The 18,633-nt window shown below is 40.9% G+C and overlaps 1 protein-coding gene across 7 annotated transcripts in view; it reads right to left on the bottom strand.

Annotated features, from left to right (window-relative positions):
* rbms3 (RNA binding motif, single stranded interacting protein) overlaps positions 1 to 18,633 on the bottom strand; it is a 1,202,299-nt gene that overhangs the window by 383,511 nt on the left and 800,155 nt on the right. The window lies entirely within an intron of this gene.

Here is an 18,633-nt window from a genome sequence, read left to right as displayed (position 1 = left end):
AAAGAGTACAGTCGACATTTCGGGCTGAGACCCTTCAGCAGGACTGGTTTTAGTCCTTTGAAGGGTTTTGGCCCAAAGCATCGACTGTACTCTTTTTCATAGATGCTGTCTGGCCTACTGAGTTCCTCCAGCATTTTGTGTGTGTTGCTTGTATTTCCAGAAAATGCAGATTTTGTCTTGTTTGCAATTGCAGGAAGAGTCCAAAGTGTTCCTCACGATAAACACTCACAAAAAACTTCATTACAATAATAGGCTTATCTTTATAGAAGTATATGCACCTGCATTCTGGTAGAAAACTATGATCCAGGTGCTGCAAGACTGCCCAACACTCAGTGTTACCTTGAAGACATAATCTTTACCAGTAATGATGACAAGAAACATGTCCAAAATCTCTAGACAGTATTAAAAAATTAGAAGAATATGGGCTCAGGGCTTGACGCAACAAATGTGAATTCTTTAAATCAAGCATCAGTTACTGTGGTCACACCATCAACACACAAAGATTACACAAGTGTGCTGAGAAAATTCAAGCAGTGGTGGATGTCTCCTGGCACTGTGCTCCACCCCTTGAACTGATTACTATGGATCAGGAAGAAATGGCAATGGGAAAGCAGCGTGAGATGTCTCTCCAAAGGGTAAAGGAAATGGTGACATCAGGCACTGTACTCACACATTATGGTCCGTATCATCCAGTGAAGCTTGCCATCCTCTGCTCAGTGCCAACGTGCCCAGAAGAAAGCCGTCTTGAACGCACTGAATGTTCAGAGTCAACTCCTACAACACCACAGAGGAAGCCCCAGAACCTGAGATTGTTTCACAGCCATTAATCTAACCTTTCAAGCAGACTGACCTCCCTTGTCAGGAAAGACGTTATCCCGCAAGAGTAAGAAATCCTCCACAGTAATAAAATCCTTAGGCCTGAATGGGACAATTTAAAATTTACTAGGCTGTCAACATCTGTATAATACAGTAAACATGAGGAAATCTGCAGATGCTGGAAATTCAAGCAACTCACACAAAATGCTGGTGGAACGCAGCAGGTCAGGCAGCATCTATAGGGAGAAGCACTGTCGACGTTTCGGGCCGAGACCCTTCTCCATCTCCCTCTGGTGCTTCCCTCCCTCTTTCTTTCTCCCTAGGACTCCTGTCCCATGATCCTTTCCATTCTCCAGCTCTGCATCCCTTTTGCCAAACACCTGTCTGGCTCTCAGCTTCACCCCACCCCCTCCGGTCTTCTCCTATCATTTCACATTTTCCCCTCCCCCTCCTACTTTCAAATTTCTTACCTTTCCTTTCAGTTAGTCCTGATGAAGGGCCTTGACCCGAAACATCGATAGTGCTTCTCCCTGTAGATGCTGCCTGGCCTGCTGTGTTCCACCAGCATTTTGTGTGTGTGTGTGTTGTATAATACAGTAGTTGTATTATATAGTATTCTGTGTATCTAGTAGAGATGCATTCTATACTGAATTGAAGTTTATGGCTAAGCAGGGAAGAGTGTTGTGTATTTAATATTTCAGTATTGTACATATATTGTTTGATTAAACATTCTTGCTCATTTAAGTAATTCAATACAAGTTTTATGTATAAATACTTGAATTGCATATGCCATGAAGCTCCCACATAGTAAGTGCACTCCTCGCTTAAAAGTAAAAAATTAAGTAATCATGTTTATCTCCCGGCTCCTCGTTTTCTTGGAAAATAGTTTTTGATGTTTTAGAGTTACAAAACATAACACACACAGAGTCTTTTTTTTCGCAGAGTTGGGAACTCAGGAACTGGGGGGCATAGAATTCAGGTGAAAGTGGACGATTTCATCGGAGCAACTTTTTACCCAGAGGGTTGTCCATATAGGGACTGAGCTGCCAGAAGTCGTACAATAACAGCCTTTGAAAGACCCTTGGAAAGCTACATAGTTAAGTGGGGCTCAGGGGGATATGGATCAAATGTATGCAGGTTAGGAAGCATTTGTGGAAAATAAAATCTAATGCCTCAGATAAGAGACCTTTCAACAGACCCGAGAAAAAAGGAAAAGAAGTTATCTAAGCCTGCAGCAAAATATGGGTGAAACCAAGGGAATTTCTCTGATAAAGTGATTTGAGAGAGTGACTTTGAAAGCTATCTGTTCAAAAATATTTCTTAAAAAGGACATCCATCAGAATCAGAATCAGGTTTAATATCACTGGCATCTGTCATGAAACGTGTTGTTATGCGGCAGCAGTACAGTGCAATACATAATGGTAAAAAAACCTGTAAATTGAAGTATATAGCTTAAAATATACATATGTTTTAAGTAAAATTTCAAAAGTAGTGCAAAAAGTTCAAAATAAACAGAAGTGAGGGAGTGTTCATAGGTTCAAAGTCCAATCAGAAATCTGATCTCAGAGGGGAAGATGCTGTTCCTGAATCATTGACTGTGTGCCTTCTGGCTCACATCTTCAACTTGATGATCAGAATACATCCTTCAAGCAATTCAGTGACATTACCCAGAGCTCGGCAAGTTCTGAGGCAGAAAGCCCGAAGTCACCAAGTTCAGTAGTAGAAGATAAGTCCAGGCCAAAGACTGGAGGTTGGAGGCTTGATGTCTGCAAGTCTAGGACAGAGCGTTCGTATTGGAGTCTGAGGCCAAGGACTGGGGGGGAGGGGGGAGGGGGGAGGGGGGAGTGTGTGTGTGTGTGTGTGTGTGTGTGTGGGAAAAAGGCCTGTTTTCCTCTTGTCGTCTTGCTTTGTTCTGTTGTTATTTCTGCTTCTGTTGCTCTGTGTTGTGTGTCGTTTCTCTGTTGAGATACAGCACACTATTGGCCCTTCTGGCCCTTCGAGCCTTGCTGCCCATTTAAATCCCCCAATTTAATCCTAGCCTAATCACGGAACAATTTACAATGATCAATTAACCTACCAACCAGTGCATCTTTGGACTGTGGGAGGAAACCAGAGCAGCCGGAGGAAGCCCATGTTCAACAGGAGAACGTACAAATTCCTTAGAGACAGTGGTGGGAATTGAACCTGGGTTGCTGGTACTGAAAAGCCTTGTGCGTGATGGTGTGGAGTTGTTCTGCTGAACATTGTGGATATGCTGTGTTGGTGCTGGGATGTATGGTGACAGTGGCTGACTGCTCCAGCCTTTCTTGGCTGTGTAGATTGCTAATGCAAGCGATGCATTTCATTGTATGTTTCAATGTACACGTGACAAACAAATCAGGATTACATAGGCAATACTTCACCATATTTGCAACCATCTACTTAAATGCTTGGGTGAAGGAAACTACACAAAACGACTCACACACAGTGATCCAAGGCATTCAAGCCAGTAAGAGTTTCTGAAAGAGGTCAGCCTTGGTATCAGGCTGTCAGAGTATTTAATGTCATGGAAGACAGTAAAGCCAGAGGCTTGGCCAAGTGAAGGGGCACTGACATAATGTTTATGCCACACTATTTTTATGATGGCTCACTGTCACACAGATAAAGACACAACCTGAGTCAGCTTGGCACATTGATTGTTCAGATAAATGCCAATTATTTGACCTAGTACTTTGGAAGAACAACACCTCATAATCCTTTTGGGTACCTCCAAGCTAATGACATGAACATCAATTTCTATAACCTTTGGTAATTTCTTCTCACCCCTCTTTTTCCATTCCCCATTCTGCCTCCCTTCTTCCCCTCACTTGCCCATCACCTGTCTTTGTGCCTCTCCTCCTTCCCTCTCTCCTCTATCAGATTCAATCTTCTTCAACTCCTCACCCCTTCCACCTATCCCCTCCCAGTTTCAAACCTCATCATCCTTCCCCTACCCACCTACCTTCCCCCTCACCTGGTCTCACCTATCACCTGCCAGTTTGTGGTCATTCCTCTCCCTCGCACCTTATTATTCTGGTTTCTTCCACCTTCCTTTCCAGTCCTGATGAAGTCCAAAGCACTGACTGTTTATTGCTCTCTGCATAGATGCTGCCTGACCTGCTGAGTTCCTACAGTACTTTGTACGTGAGGCTCTTTCACATATGCTTTTTCAGTGGAGTCAAACAGCTGAGCCGTCAAGCATATTCGTACATCATCACAGAGCGCAGAAGCAAGCCCTTCGGGTCAATTCATCCATGCTGATCAAGATGCCTGTCTCAGCCAGTCTTGTTTGCATTTGATCCGTATCCCTCTGAACCTAAGCTAACCACATACATTTCCAAATGCCTTTTAAACACTGTTACTCTACTATCTCTGCCTCTTCCTCCGACAGCTCATTCCATATAGGGACAACCCTCTGGTCTCCAATGAAATCACTCCATTTTCAACTTTAAACCTATGCCCTCAAGTTCTAGATACCCCAACCCTGGGGGAAAAAAAAGTGTACATTCATAGAACGAAGAGAACAGCACAGTTCTTCACATATGGGAGGCTGGGAAGGATGGGGAAGGGGCTTGTTTTGCTGTTGCTCTCTTGTGTTTTCGAACAGTTCAGGCCCTTTGGCCCATGATGTTGTGCTGAATTTTTAATCTGCTCCAAGATCAACCTAACCCGACCCTCCCACTTAGCCCTCCACTTGTCTGGCGAAGAGTCTCAAAGATGTATTCTAATATATTTGCCCCCTACCACCGTTCCTGGCAGTGCATCTCATGCACCCACCACTCTGTGTAAAAATAGAAGACTACCTCTGCTGTCCTCCCTATACTTTTCTTCAATCACCTTAAAATTATGCTACATTGTATTAATCACATCCACCCTGGGAACTGGGTGGCAGGGTGGAGATATGCCTCTATCAAAGGAGGTGTAAGGTGTTCCTTCCCTCACGAGCCTGCAGGTCACCCTTGGACAAGGTGTAGCACCTGCTTAGTCCCCCACCCCCAATCAGGGTCATGTGAAGCCATGGGAGCAGGTGGTGGATGGTCCAATGAGCAGCTGGTGCAGATCACAAGTCCTGGTTATACGACCACTGATGCTAGGTAGACAATCTCTGGAGTATTGATAATAGTTAGGGTCACCTGTCTTGTAAAGACACTACCTAGAAGAAGACAATGGTAGACCACTTTTGTAGAAAGAAATTGCCAAGAACAATCATGTTAATGGTTGTTCATACGACTTGCTGACCCTGGGAAAATATCTCCATCTGTCCACACTATCTATGCATCTTTATCATCTTATACACCTCTATCATCACCTCTCATCCTCCTCCATCTGTGCCTCTCATGATTTTATACACCTCTCAGGTTTCCCCCAGTCTCCTAAGCTCCAAAGGACAAACTCCTGGCCTGTCCAAATGTTCTCTGTCCCACAGGCCCATGAAATAACCCTCCACAATCAGCCTTTGCTTCCTACTGTCAAGCCAATTCTGTATTCATTTAGCTAGATCCCATACAATCTAACCTCCCAGAGCAGCCCGCCATGCAGAACATTAACAAAGGCCTTGCTGACGTCCACAGAGTTGACTTCTCCCACCCAAACTTCATCAACATTCCTGTAGCTTGTTTGTTTTCCCTGTGACCACATGGGTTTGCTCCAGATGCTCTGGTTCCCTCCTACATTCCAAAAGCGTAGGGGTTGGTACATTTAACTAGACATATAGTGCAGAACTGGCTCATCTGGGTCAACGAGCTGCACCACCCAGCAAACCATCTACTGTATTTACCGCTGGCCTAATAACAGGACAATTTCCAGTGACCGGTTAACCTACTAACTGGTACATCTTAGGATTGTGGGAGGAAACCCTCACACACAGGGGAAGCAGATACAAACTTTCTTGCATATGAAACCAGGATTGAATCCCAGACTCCGATGCCCTGAGTTTTAATAGTGCTATACCAGCTGTTACACTACCATGGCGCCCCAATTAATGTTAAATTGCCACAGTCAATTACTGTGAGTTTGCAGGGAAGTGGTCAAACCTGAGGGGTGGGGTGGGTGAGTTGCTGAGCATCGGGCAGAATAAGAAATGCTGCTACCGTAAGATTAGTGTGTTTCCATGCTCTGTCCCTCTGTGACTCAGTGAGCAAGACTGTATAATTCCGGAGATTATGGGAATTTTGTCTGTCGAGGAACAAATAAACTTCAATTTGTGCCCGGGGCTAAAAAGATATTCAGCACAGTGACAGGCAGTATAATGAACAAAACACAAGCTTTGAGAGGCATACTTTAATTGGGCTATCAGATCAAATACCAATGTAAACCTGCATTTGCTTCTCTGCAACGGAGATGACATTTCCCATAATTTGACGTTAAGTGCAACAAGTGCGCACAAAATGGAGGGCATTTAGTGATACTTACTGTAATGCATTGGTTGGGAAGCAGCCAAGTTGTATCTTTCAAAGTAATAGAGTTATGACCAGTCAGAAAGAATGTCTGATGGTAGTAACTCATGACAGAAAATCACTAACATTGACCTTGCTTTACCAAATGCAATTGGACAAAAAGTTTGCCTCATTCCATTTATCCACAGTGTCTTCTCAGTTTCAGTCAATAGGGTGGGGCAAAGCAAGAAAATTGAGGCACAGGATACACAGTGATAATTCAGTCTCCTTCACTCTTATAGGCATTATTTTAGAGCAGAGCTGCAAGAATAAAGATTAGTTCTATTTGCCACGTGGACTGGAATTAATCACCAGGACTGGAAAATGGTCATGTATTTTGCACCCCCACATCTCGTGGGAACGTGGACCTAATTCCTCTTCAGCAGGAAGGGGAGAAATAAAGATGAAAGATTAGCTTTATGTGTCAAATGTATTTCAAAACATTAAAATATACAGTGAAACGCATTGTTTGCGCCAATGACCAACACATTCCAAAGATGTGCTGAGGGTCAAACGTTTCTGGCACGCCCACAACTTACCAAGAAACCCACGTGGTCACGGAGAGAATATACAAACTCCTTACGGACAATGATGGGAATTGAACCCTGATCTTCCAACAGCTGGCAACGGAAAGCGTTACACTGCTCACTATGTTACTGCTTACCCCTTGCATGCTTGCCCTTATCCTGACCAACGTAGCTATGCATAAATGGAAAGATAAGCGGAAAAGAAACAACACTGAAACAAAATCACAGTCAGTCCATTTCTTTTTTCCTTATCAACTTCCTCAGGGGTTTGTGAAGATTCGGCATGGCATCTAAAACTCTGACAAACTTCTAGTGTAGTGTAGAGTGTATTGACTGGTTGCAATCACAGCCCTGTATGGATACGCCTATGCACTTAAATGGAAAATCCTACAAAAAAGTAGTGGATATGGCCCAGTTCATCACAGGTAAAGCTCTCCCCAACATTGAGCACATCTACAGGAAACGCAGCCGCAGAAAGGCAGCATCCATCTCGAGGGACCCCCACCAATCACAACATGCTCTCTTCCAGCTGCTGCCATCATGGAGAAGATAAAGGAGCCTCAGAACTCACATCACCAGGTTCAGGAACATTTATTACCCCTCAACTATCAGGCTCTTCAGCCAGAGTGGATAACTACAGTCAAATTCATTCACAACCTATGGACTAATTTTCAATGATTCTTCATCTCACATTCTTGATTTTTATTGCTTATTTATTCATTACTATTATTTCGTTGTTTTGCATTTGCTGAATTTGGTGTCTTTTGCACACACATTGAATGTCCAAATTGGTGTAGTCTTCCACTGATTCTATTATGGTTATTATTCTATGGATATATTGAGTGTAAAGCCATATTCCACAAGTTTAAAAAAAATCAGGGTTGTATATGGTGACATATAGGTACTTTGACAACAACTTTAATTTGAAATTACAAAAATTGGCCAAATGTAGACTTCAATTCTCAGTCCTATTTATTCTCTTCATTTCACAATAAATAATTTCATTAGCAAATGAAAAAATACTTATTCTTGTGATTATTTTTGAGAAAAAGTGCCAAATATAAAAATCTTAATTTATGTTCTCCAGATAATTCCTGTGATCTGCCTTTCATAGAATTTTCTCCCCTTTTGGAAATAGGGATGAGAAACCAATTCAAAGTTTTAGGACAAAAGAAAGACGAATAAATTACCAGAAACCAATTCTAAAAATGGGCTAATTCTTTGAAAAGATTTTATCCCCTTTCCTAACTCTGCTAACTCGGTTTCTCAGGCTTTGCTGTTTTACTTAAAGGCATATTCTAATCCTTGTGCATCTTACAAAAGCAGAAAGCACAGGGGGGATTCAATTCCCCCATGTTAGTTATACACCCAGTGGCCATTTTATTAGGTACACCTGTACACCTCTTCATTAATGCAAATGGCTAATCAGCCAATCACATAGCAGCAACTCAATGTATGAAAAAACATGCAGACATAGTCAAGGGATTCAATTGTTGTTCAGACCAAATATCAGAATAGGGAAGAAATGTGATCTAAGTGACTTTGACTGTGGAATGATTGTTGGTGCCAGACAGGATGGTTTGAGTATCTCAGAAAATCCTGATCTCCTACGATTTTCACAGACAGCAGTCTCTAGAGTTTACAGAAAATGGAGCGAGAAACAACATGGAAACAAACTATTCAGCCCAACTCATCCACACTGACCAAGCTAGCTTCTTGGGATAGTCCAATTTGCCTGTAGTTGGCCCATATCCCTCTAAATTTTTCCAATAGGGTACAAACGCAAAAGTCTGTCAGAACATAAGACACGAGCAAAATTAGGCCATTTGGCCCTTTGAGACTGCTTTTTGGAATTGTACCCATTTATTTCACTTCTCCTGACAGCTCATTTCATATACTCAAAACCCTAAGTGTGGACAAAGTTGCCCCTCATGTTCCCAGTGAAGTCTTCCCTTTCATTTTAGACTGTCCCACCCTCTGACCATTCTCCTTATTTATGCTCCTCGTGATTATATGAACCTGCCTGCCTCTAACACTCCAGGGAAAGCAGCTCTTTTTTTTAATCCTGTTTTTTCTTTTAATTCTTCGCCTTCTTGTTCCAGCAACATCCTCATGAATCATTCCTGCAAGTTTTTCAGCTTAATCTTCTTGGAGCTTTGGCAACTGGAACTGCAAATGTCTCATCAGCACCTTAACCAATGGTAACATGACCTCCTGACCTTTGCACTCAATGCCCTGACCGATGAAGGCAAGCACACTAAACACTTCCCAATCCTGGCTACCTGCACCCCAACTTTCAGCAAACTCTGTATTACATACCTACATCTCTGTTCTACAACATTCACAGGGTTCTTCCATTCACTAAACAAGTCCTGCTCTAGTTTAACTTTGCTAAATGTGAAAGTTCACACTTGTCTCAGTTAAATTGCACCTGCCATTCCTTGGCCGTCTTTCCCAGCTGATCTTGATTCTGTTCTAATCTGACTGCCTCCTTCACTATGCTGTCAATTTTGATGTCATCCCCAAACTTACTACTCAGACCATCTGAAGGAACAAATGATGTGCTGGAGGAACTCATTGAGATAAGCAGCATCCCAACCCAATGAACTTCCCCCTGGAGATCCGACTATTTCTTTCCTCACAGAGATGCTGCTTGACCCATTGAGTTCTTCCAGGAAATCTTCAGATTCCAGCACCTCATATACACAAGAGAAAATCTGCAAATGCGGGAAATCCGGAGCAACAGAGACAAAATGCAGGAGGAACTCAGCAGGTCCGGCTGCATCTGTAGAAAAGGAAAAAAAGAATTGACATTTTGGGCTGAGACCCTTCATCGTCAGGACAGGTGACTCCAGCACCTGCAACCTCTTGCATCTACATTCTCATTCAAGTTGTTAATCCAGATGAGAAATAACAGTCGACCCTATGGCACACCATTGGACACAGGTCTCTAATCTCAAAATGCAATCCTGCACAAACATCCTCTTCCTCTTCCCATCCAGCCAAAGCTGTATCCAATTCATTCCAGAACTGGCACAGTTCAGTAATGGATGGGCAACCTGTTTGTTCTAATAAATTACTGTACAGGTAAGTGAGACCAATATCTTTTTGACTGGCATGGCAAGTAATCATTCCAGACCAGTCAAAAGTGGGAACACAACATGCTGAATTCTAGTGATTTTTGATTCAGGCTTATTCAACTTTTTACTTGTATCCCAACATTAACAGCAAGATATACCATGTTATCTTGCTTTTATAACTTTTTACATGCAAAAAGGTATAAAAGAAAGATATCATATATCTTGCTGTCAATATTGGGATACAATATAGGAAAAAGATAGCAAAATGAATTGTCTCAATGACACCATCATGGTGCATTGGTTAGCTCAAAGCTATTACAGCTCAGGGCTTCAGAGTTCAGTTCTGCTTCTGTCTGCAAGAAGTCTGTATGTTCTTCCTGTGAGCATGCGTGTTTCCTCCAGGTTCCTTGGTTTCCTCTCACAGTCCAAAGACGTACCAGTCAGTATGTTAATTGGTCACTGTAAAATGTCCTGTGATGAGATTAGTGTTAAATAGGTGGGTTGCTGGGTGGCGCAGCTTGTTGGGCTGAAGGGGCCTATACCACACTGATCTCTAAACAATAAAATAAATAATGAAGCGACTTGGCCCAAAAGCTCAACGGTTTGTTCCTCTCTATAGATGCTGTCTGACCCGCTGAACTCCTCCAGCACTCAGCACTGTGTGTGTGTGTGTGTGTGTGTGTGTGTGTGTGTGTGTGTGTGTGTGTGTGTGTTGCTGTCGATTTCCAGTGTCTGCTGAATATCTTGTATTTATAAAGTAAATCAGAGGTTGCATCTTCAACAGCAAAACTAAAGACAATTCTACTTATTCCAATATTGAAAAAAATAAAACTAGATTATATCTTTCTATTACCATCTTTTAATATTACCAAATCCTTTGCTTTACCAGCAGACAAGATGTTCTCTTCTGCTGTGACAAACCAGCCCACAGATAGAGCAAGTGATGCCTTTACCCAGCTTTATTATTATTTAGCAGTCTTTGCATTGTGATTGTGCCCTGTTTGAATCTAATCTCCAGCGTCTGGAAGACAAAGTTGTTTAGAAAATATAATCTTAAATAGCAAAAAACTCCTCATGAGACAAAGCATTTCATTCTTTTATATATTCATGCCAATTTTTTTTTACAAGAAATGGATCCCTTGCTGGCTTTCTAATCTAATACATTAAAGACATCAAAAATATTATATTACAAGAATACTCCATTTATTAGCTGCTAGGTAACAAAATGTACATCTTGTGTGACACCTCAGTTACATTTTCAAATTCTGATCCTAGTGATTTGACTTTTACATCACATTCCAAAACAACATGAAATCCAGCGTTAAATCTACCTGAACTTCAAATTTACCCCAATGTTAAATCTACCCACAACATACAATCTACCCCAACAAAAAGAAATCTACCCAAACACATACAAAAACATGTTAAATCAAACCCAATATACACAAAAACATGAAATCTACCCCTACAACATTAAGTATACCCCAATCACATTAAATCTGCCCCAACACATATTATTTATTTAATTATTGAGATTCCGCACAGAATGGGCCCTTCCAGCCCTTTGAGTCACACTGTCCAGCAACCCATCTAATGAATCCTAGCCTAATCATGGGACAATTTATAATGACCAATTAACTTAGCAACCAGTACATCTTTGGATACCCGGAGGAAACCCACGTAGTCACGGCGAGAATGTACGAACTCTTTACGGACAGCAGTGGGTTCTGTCCAGCATTGCACTAACCACTAAGTTATAGTTCAAATTTACCCCAACATGCACAAAATGCTAGAGGAACTCTGTGGGTCAGGCAGCATCCACGAAAATGAATAAACAGTCAATGATTTAAGCCGAGACCCTTCATCAGGACTCTGTTTGACCTGCTGAGTTCCTCCAGCATTTTGCGTGTGTTAGTTTGGGTTTTCAGCATCTGCAAAATCTCGTGTTTATTAAATTTTCCCCCTTTTTAATTCCTTCTCTCTGCAACAACACACATAAGGACATTTTTCTGGGATTAATAGGGATCCAAGCCATTAATTTAAAATGCTTTCAAGTGTGGATAAAATAAAAATAAGACAAAGCAGACAAATAAGCATGGAGGATGATTTTCTGTGTAGCAATTGTTCCTCAGACGTGGGGAAGGCACTTAGAAAAATGTTGGAGAGATCCAGTTTTGAAAGATTAAAACAGCAAGGAACAGCAAAGCTAGCAGTTATTACACATGCCTTTTCCTTTCATACTCAATTTCCTGGTTGCCGAGCAAGCCAAAAATTAATGGAACAATAGCTGCTGCTGAATGATAGACTGCCTGAAGAAATACAACACATGTGGCCCTTAAATCTGCAAACAAAAAGCTCACAGTCTTCATTTTGTAAAAGCTGTGAAATTGTGTTTTGTCAAGGGCTTCATTATCCCAAGTATTTGAGTAATGCACTCCCTATTCTTCATGTCAATGTTTCCAACCAGCACAGGGAGGCAACTCCACAAATTAGTTTGGAAGCAAAATTTGCTTGCACAATTTAATTAGAAGTCAGCATGTCATAACACCGGCAGTATATATGTTTTGGAAATAAAGCAAATCGACCGTGGCTATTTAACTACGACACAGCCAGTGTGAAATCAATGTGGGAAAGAACTATCATCATTGCTACCTTCAACGAGGAGATACAGGAGCCTGAAACAAACAATTAACGTTTCAGAAACGGCTTCTTCACCTCCGCCATCAGATTTTTGAATGGACAATGAACCCATGAACACTACTTCATTATTCTTGTTTTTAGAATTAGAATTTACTTTATTTCTTACATCCTTCACATACATGAGGAGTAAAAATCATTACATCACGTCTCCATCTAAAATGTGCAATGTGCAATTTATAGCAATTTGTAATAAATAGTATGTACAACAGGACAGTCAATATAGCATAGAAATACAATTGTGTACAATTCTCCTCTCTTTGTGCACTATATATATATCATGTAGTATTTATTTAAATACTATTTATTTAAATATATAAATATTTATGTATTTATAAATTAGAGTACTTAATGTAAAATATAATTAAGGCAATTTATAGTTTTTTATTATTATGTATTGCAATGTATTGCTGCCGCAAAACAACAAATTTCACCACATATGCCAGCGATTCTGATTCTGAACTCTGTGTGCCACAAAGAACCAATCAGTCCATCCTCAACCATCAGCCGCTTTTTGCCCCAATCCCAGTCAGACAGTTTGCCCAAGGATCGTCACTTTGTCATGGTGGAAAAGCTTTTGTGTTCCGAAGTCACCTCGTCTGCAGCCCAGCTCCTGTTTGGGTCACATATTGTGGTCAGGTCAAGGAGGACGTTCCAGACAAAAAAATGATCCAATCGAGACCTCAGTGGCGGAGCTGGCGTAAGATGATGACACATCACAATTGCACTGAAGAGGAGGAAGGCTACAGCACTGGAGCCTTGCATGACATGCCACTGGACCTTGACCGCAATCCATCAAGAAGCATGTAGTTGCTCTCCCCCACATTAAACAAAGTCACGCACACTAAGTTCTCCACTAAGGGAATAGGCCCTTTCGAGAGCATTATACTTAACTCACACTACTACAAGTTTGCTATCATTCAGGCCATGCTCTCTTCTCGCTACCACAATTGGGCAGGGGGTACTGGAGTCTTCGATCTCACACCACTAGGTTCAGGAACAGTTATCACCCTTCAACCATCAGGCTCCTGAACCAGGGTGGATAAATTCACTCACCACAGCTCTGAACTGATTCCATAACATACATACTCATTGTCAAGAACTCTTCAACTCATGTTCTCAGTATTTTATTTTATTTCCACAAGTTTGTCGTCTTTCACACATTGGTTGTTTGTCAGTTTTTATTTATGTATATTTTTTTTGGTAAAATCTACTGTATTTCTTTATTTATCTGTAATTGCCTGCAAGAAAATGATTCTCAAGGTAGTATATGTAAATATACGTACATTAATAAAAAAAGTTACTTTAACTTTGAGATATTGAAATTCAAAAGCATGAATGATTTTTTCAGAGTCATTATTAAAAGCATAACCTGATGACTGTCCATAATGTAAAAACAGCAGAATTAGCAAGCATCAGGAGGGTACTGAACTTTTTGTATCAACTAAGAAATAAAACTATGTAAGCTTCTCAACTGAAACACTTTCAAACTCTCGCCTTTTTCCCTGTAAACTGTTGAACTTCCTGTGTTTCAGTCCCACCCTCCATTAATATTCTGCTAACTTACCAAAGTAACAAGGGCCAACCAGCTGTTTAAGATTCACTGCTGTACTTGAAACTTTCTTGATCCAATGCCAAATACCAGAATATTTTACAGCAGAAATTGGTAGCATGGCGATTACATGATTACCTACTCATCATATGTTCAGTATCACAGTAATATGAAATCACCAATGCTTAGGAATGGGAATGTTTACAGTAAGTGGTGAATACAGCCCAGTCCCATCACCAGAAATGCCCTCCCCACCAGTGAGCACACTTACAAGGAGTACTGCCACAAGACAGCAACATGCATCATCAAAAACCCACTCCACCCAGGCCGTTCTCTCTTTCCGCTAATACCATCAGGAAGGAGGTACAGGAGCCTTAGGACCAACACCACCAGGTTCAAAACTATTTAATACCCTTTAACCATCAGGCCCCCAAGCCAACATGGATAACTTCCCTCACCACAACTCTGAACTGATTCCACAACCTATGGACTCACTTTTAAGGACTTTACAACTCACGTTCTCAGTATTATTTATTCATTATTTGCACAATTGGTCTTCTTTTGCACAGTGGTTTGTTTATGCATAGCTTTTTAATAAATTCACTTGTATTTCTTTATTTTCCTGTAATTGCTCATAAGGAAATGAGTCAAAAAGTAGTATATAATGACATAAGAACGTCAACATAAGAAATAGGAGCAGGAGTAAGCCATCTGACCTACCGAGCCTGCTCTGCCAGTCACTAAAATCATGGCTGATCTGGCCATGGACTCATTTCCACCTCCCTGCCTTTTCCCCATAACTCTTAATTCCCCTGCTATGCAAAAATCTATGCGACCTTGTCTTAAATAAATTTACTGAGGTAGCCTCCACTGCTTCATTGCGCAGAAAATTCCACAGATTCACCACTCTCCGGGAAAAGCAGTTCCTCCTCATCTCCGTCCTAAATCTACACCCTTGAACCTTGTGGCTATGTCCCCTAGTTCTAGTCTCACCAGTCAGTGGAAACAACTTTTCTGCCTCTATCTTATCTATTACTTTCATAATTTTATATGTTTGTACTGATTAACTAATTTCTGTTTCTTTAAGGAAAATATTTAGATAAGTGGCCTGTTTCTGATGTAAGTGAAGGTTCATTGCAAGGTTAAAAAAAAAACAGAAATTCATGAAATATTATTTAATAAAAGATGCCTCCCTGAACATACTGATAAGCAGGAGCCAATGATCGAATAAACACCAAAATACCCAGCTTTAATATTTTTGATTTGGTGGCCATGTTTTCCATTAATGAAAAGCACAACATTGAGGATGAATTGACCCTCAACAGGAGCTCCAGAGTTTCTAATCATTGGGACAATGTTGATATAATTTTATAATGTAATTATAGTGGATTTCAGCACAGAAAGGCATGCCAAACCCTTTAGTGCTGAAGTTCATTTTAGAACTTGCCTAGTGGCGAGGATCAAGGATCAACTTCAAAGATTCAGGATTCAAAGTACATCTATTTTCAAAGAATACGTAAATTATACACCCTTGAGATTTGTCTGCTTACAGGTAGCCACAGAGCAAGAAACTTGAAAGACCAATTTAAAAAAAAGGACCAAGCCCAAATGTGCAGAGAAGGAGAAAAAAAAACACATATCAGGCAAACAATAGAAGCAAGCAACAGCAGACACATACTTAAGCTACATTCACCATATATATTTACATTAGAAATTTGGTGTGATGTTTGTCAGGGTGCAGTATGCAACAAAAAATATCCAACAATTATAAGGAATATATAATTATATGAAATAAAGAATTATATATAAATAAAGGAAACCAATAAGGTTAGATTAATGGACATATATGGAGTAAAATGTGCATCAATAATAAGTACCAGCATGCATTTACAATGTAAGCAGCATTATAAAATGTGGCTTGAAGTATTTACAATGCAGTGCTGTTCCGGGGGTAATAGATGGAGGGAAGTTTAAACGATAGCTGATTTAGTTAGAAGCAGTTGTCCATTCTGAAGTGGCCAAGATTAGAAATGCCATACAGAGAACGTCGATGACTTTGAGGGGTGTTGTCCACCGTTCTCTCTAAGCCACATGGGTGCACGGCCGTGCAGTACCTGAGATGCTCCCGCGCACACAGCCTTTGTTGCTGCGCAGCTGGAATTCCTTTAACATTCAAACACTTAAAGTGCTGCAATGTAAAAATTTCCTGCTCAGAGCAATGGTTGGTCTGCACAGTTGTAAAAAAATAATTAGAGGGGATGTTGGTCCTGTCCCAATGATTTTAAATTTCCTTTACGTTTTATGGCCTTATTTTCAATTTAAAATGTTGGGGTACATTACCAAAAATGGTAATGACCAGCAGAACTTCTGATGCTGATGGCATACAGTTCCATTCTGTGCTGTACCTCAGTAAATAAATTATTGTATATTGTTAACATTATAATATTAAAATCCACAGTAAAACAGGATGACCAACATCTTAAACAACATTATAATATGGGTCATTCAGTGAATTAACAATAATGGGATTAACCTTGAAATTATAAACAATGGCAACTTAACCAATGAAATATCAATATTTCTGAAGCAGCACACACAAAATGCTGCAGGAAATCAGCAGGTTAGGCAGCATCCATGGAGATGAATAAACAGTCAATGTTTCGGGCTGGGACCCTTCCTCGGGACTCAAGTATTTCTGAGAAGCAGAAATGATTGCTTTTTTAATCTTTGAGAGGGAGTGAGGAGTGGGGTGTAATATGCATGGGTGTAAGTGAGGTCAGAGAGTAAGGGTTAGAGGGGTTGGGGGAATTAGAGGTTGAGGAGGAATTGTCAAATCTCAAGGAGAGGTGTCAGGAGCGGAGAGGAGGCAGTATGAGATGGAGCGAGTGGGGTGAGGAGTGAGGGACAAGAAAGGAATGGCTAGTGGATGGAGCGTGAACAGGAGTACAGAGTGAGGGTGAATGAGGGTCAGAGAAAAGGAAAGAGAGAGTCAGTAGCAGGCAGGGGAACATTTGGAGACTGGAAATGTGGACATACAGGAATGCACTGGCCCCATCCCGACTGCAATAGCATTCAATATTATCACAACCGATCAATGCTCATCTTGTGTGCCAATTCCCCATAACTCTCTATCTTTCCACATTTGAAATACATCTAATGATCTGGCTTACACCACCCTCAAGGTTTCATTACCATTTGAGAGAAGAAATTTCTAGGCATCTCAGTTTTAAATGACCAATAACGTATTCCGTAGCTATGTCCCCCTTCTTGTGGCTATCCTGCTAATAAACACATCTAAGTATTTACACTGTCAAGCCTCTTATTATTCTAAACTCCAGAGTACAGACCATCTTGCTTCATCACTGTATACTCTCTCTCTCTGTCCATCAATCTCCACTTCTTTCTGTGTCATCTCTCTTACTCTGATGCCACTCTCTGCCTCATCACTCAATCCTCTCTCTCTCTTTCACCACTCTTGTCACTTTCTCTCTGCTTCACCACTCTCGGTTGTCTCTTTTACTGCAGGAACGCCGTTAACTGAGATTTTCAGTACAAAGTAAAGCCTGCCAATTAACTTCTAAGACTTGAATGCTCTTCAATTTATGTTCCATGAATCGTTTCTCTAACGCTGGATTCAATCATATCAATGCTGTTTTGGAGATTGCCTCACTTCTATGTGTCTTTTTTCAGAAAAATAGAAAAGTGCAGCACAGGAACAGGCCATTCAGCCCACAACGTTGTGCCAAACTGCTAACAGCAAATCAAAACCACCCACACACTAATCCCTTCTGCCTGCACCATGCCCACATCCTCCCATCTTCCTTGCATCCATGTGCCTATTCAAACGTCTCTTAAAAGCCTCTAATGTACTTGCCTCTACCAGGGCAGCACATTCCAGGCATTCCCCACTCTGATTAAAAAACTTACAGCTCCCCTAAAACCCACCCCCTCTCACCTTCAATGCATGCCCTCTGGTATTAGACATTTCAACCCTGGGAAACAGATACTGTCTGTCCACTCTTTCATATCATATAATGATGATTTCTCTTTTAAGAATATGTGAAAATCATTCTGACTAGATTAGAAAAGTACAGTGTAGGTGTACAGTTATACCCCAACAAGACCTCAACATTCTTTACATCATCTTTGACTTTTCCTTGCTGGGCATTAACCTTTGAATCCAGCCCGTTATTTTTGAGTGTAATCAGTCTAATCTGTAACCATCAATACCAAATACCTGGGGTATCACACAGAGATTGAGCAGTACAATGAGTAGGTGGATTAGCTTTCAACTTTGGGCCAAAGATTCACATTTAGGTAAATCTGATCAGATGGAAGCCTCGTTTCTCTCTCCGCTATCAGCCTCATTATTAAATTATTCTGTAATTCTAGCTCTGTCAGAGGGGGAATTAATCCATGACACAGATCTGCCAGTATTTTGATACCAGCAATAATTCTAACTCAAACAACACCAGAGAGATAGTTACGACAATTACAGATTCTGTCTG

This window comes from Hypanus sabinus, chromosome 20 (genome assembly GCF_030144855.1).
Source record: "Hypanus sabinus isolate sHypSab1 chromosome 20, sHypSab1.hap1, whole genome shotgun sequence".
Classification (NCBI taxonomy): domain Eukaryota; kingdom Metazoa; phylum Chordata; class Chondrichthyes; order Myliobatiformes; family Dasyatidae; genus Hypanus; species Hypanus sabinus.
The sequence above is the reverse complement of the archived record's forward strand: the minus strand, read 5'-3'. Positions and strand labels throughout refer to the sequence as shown.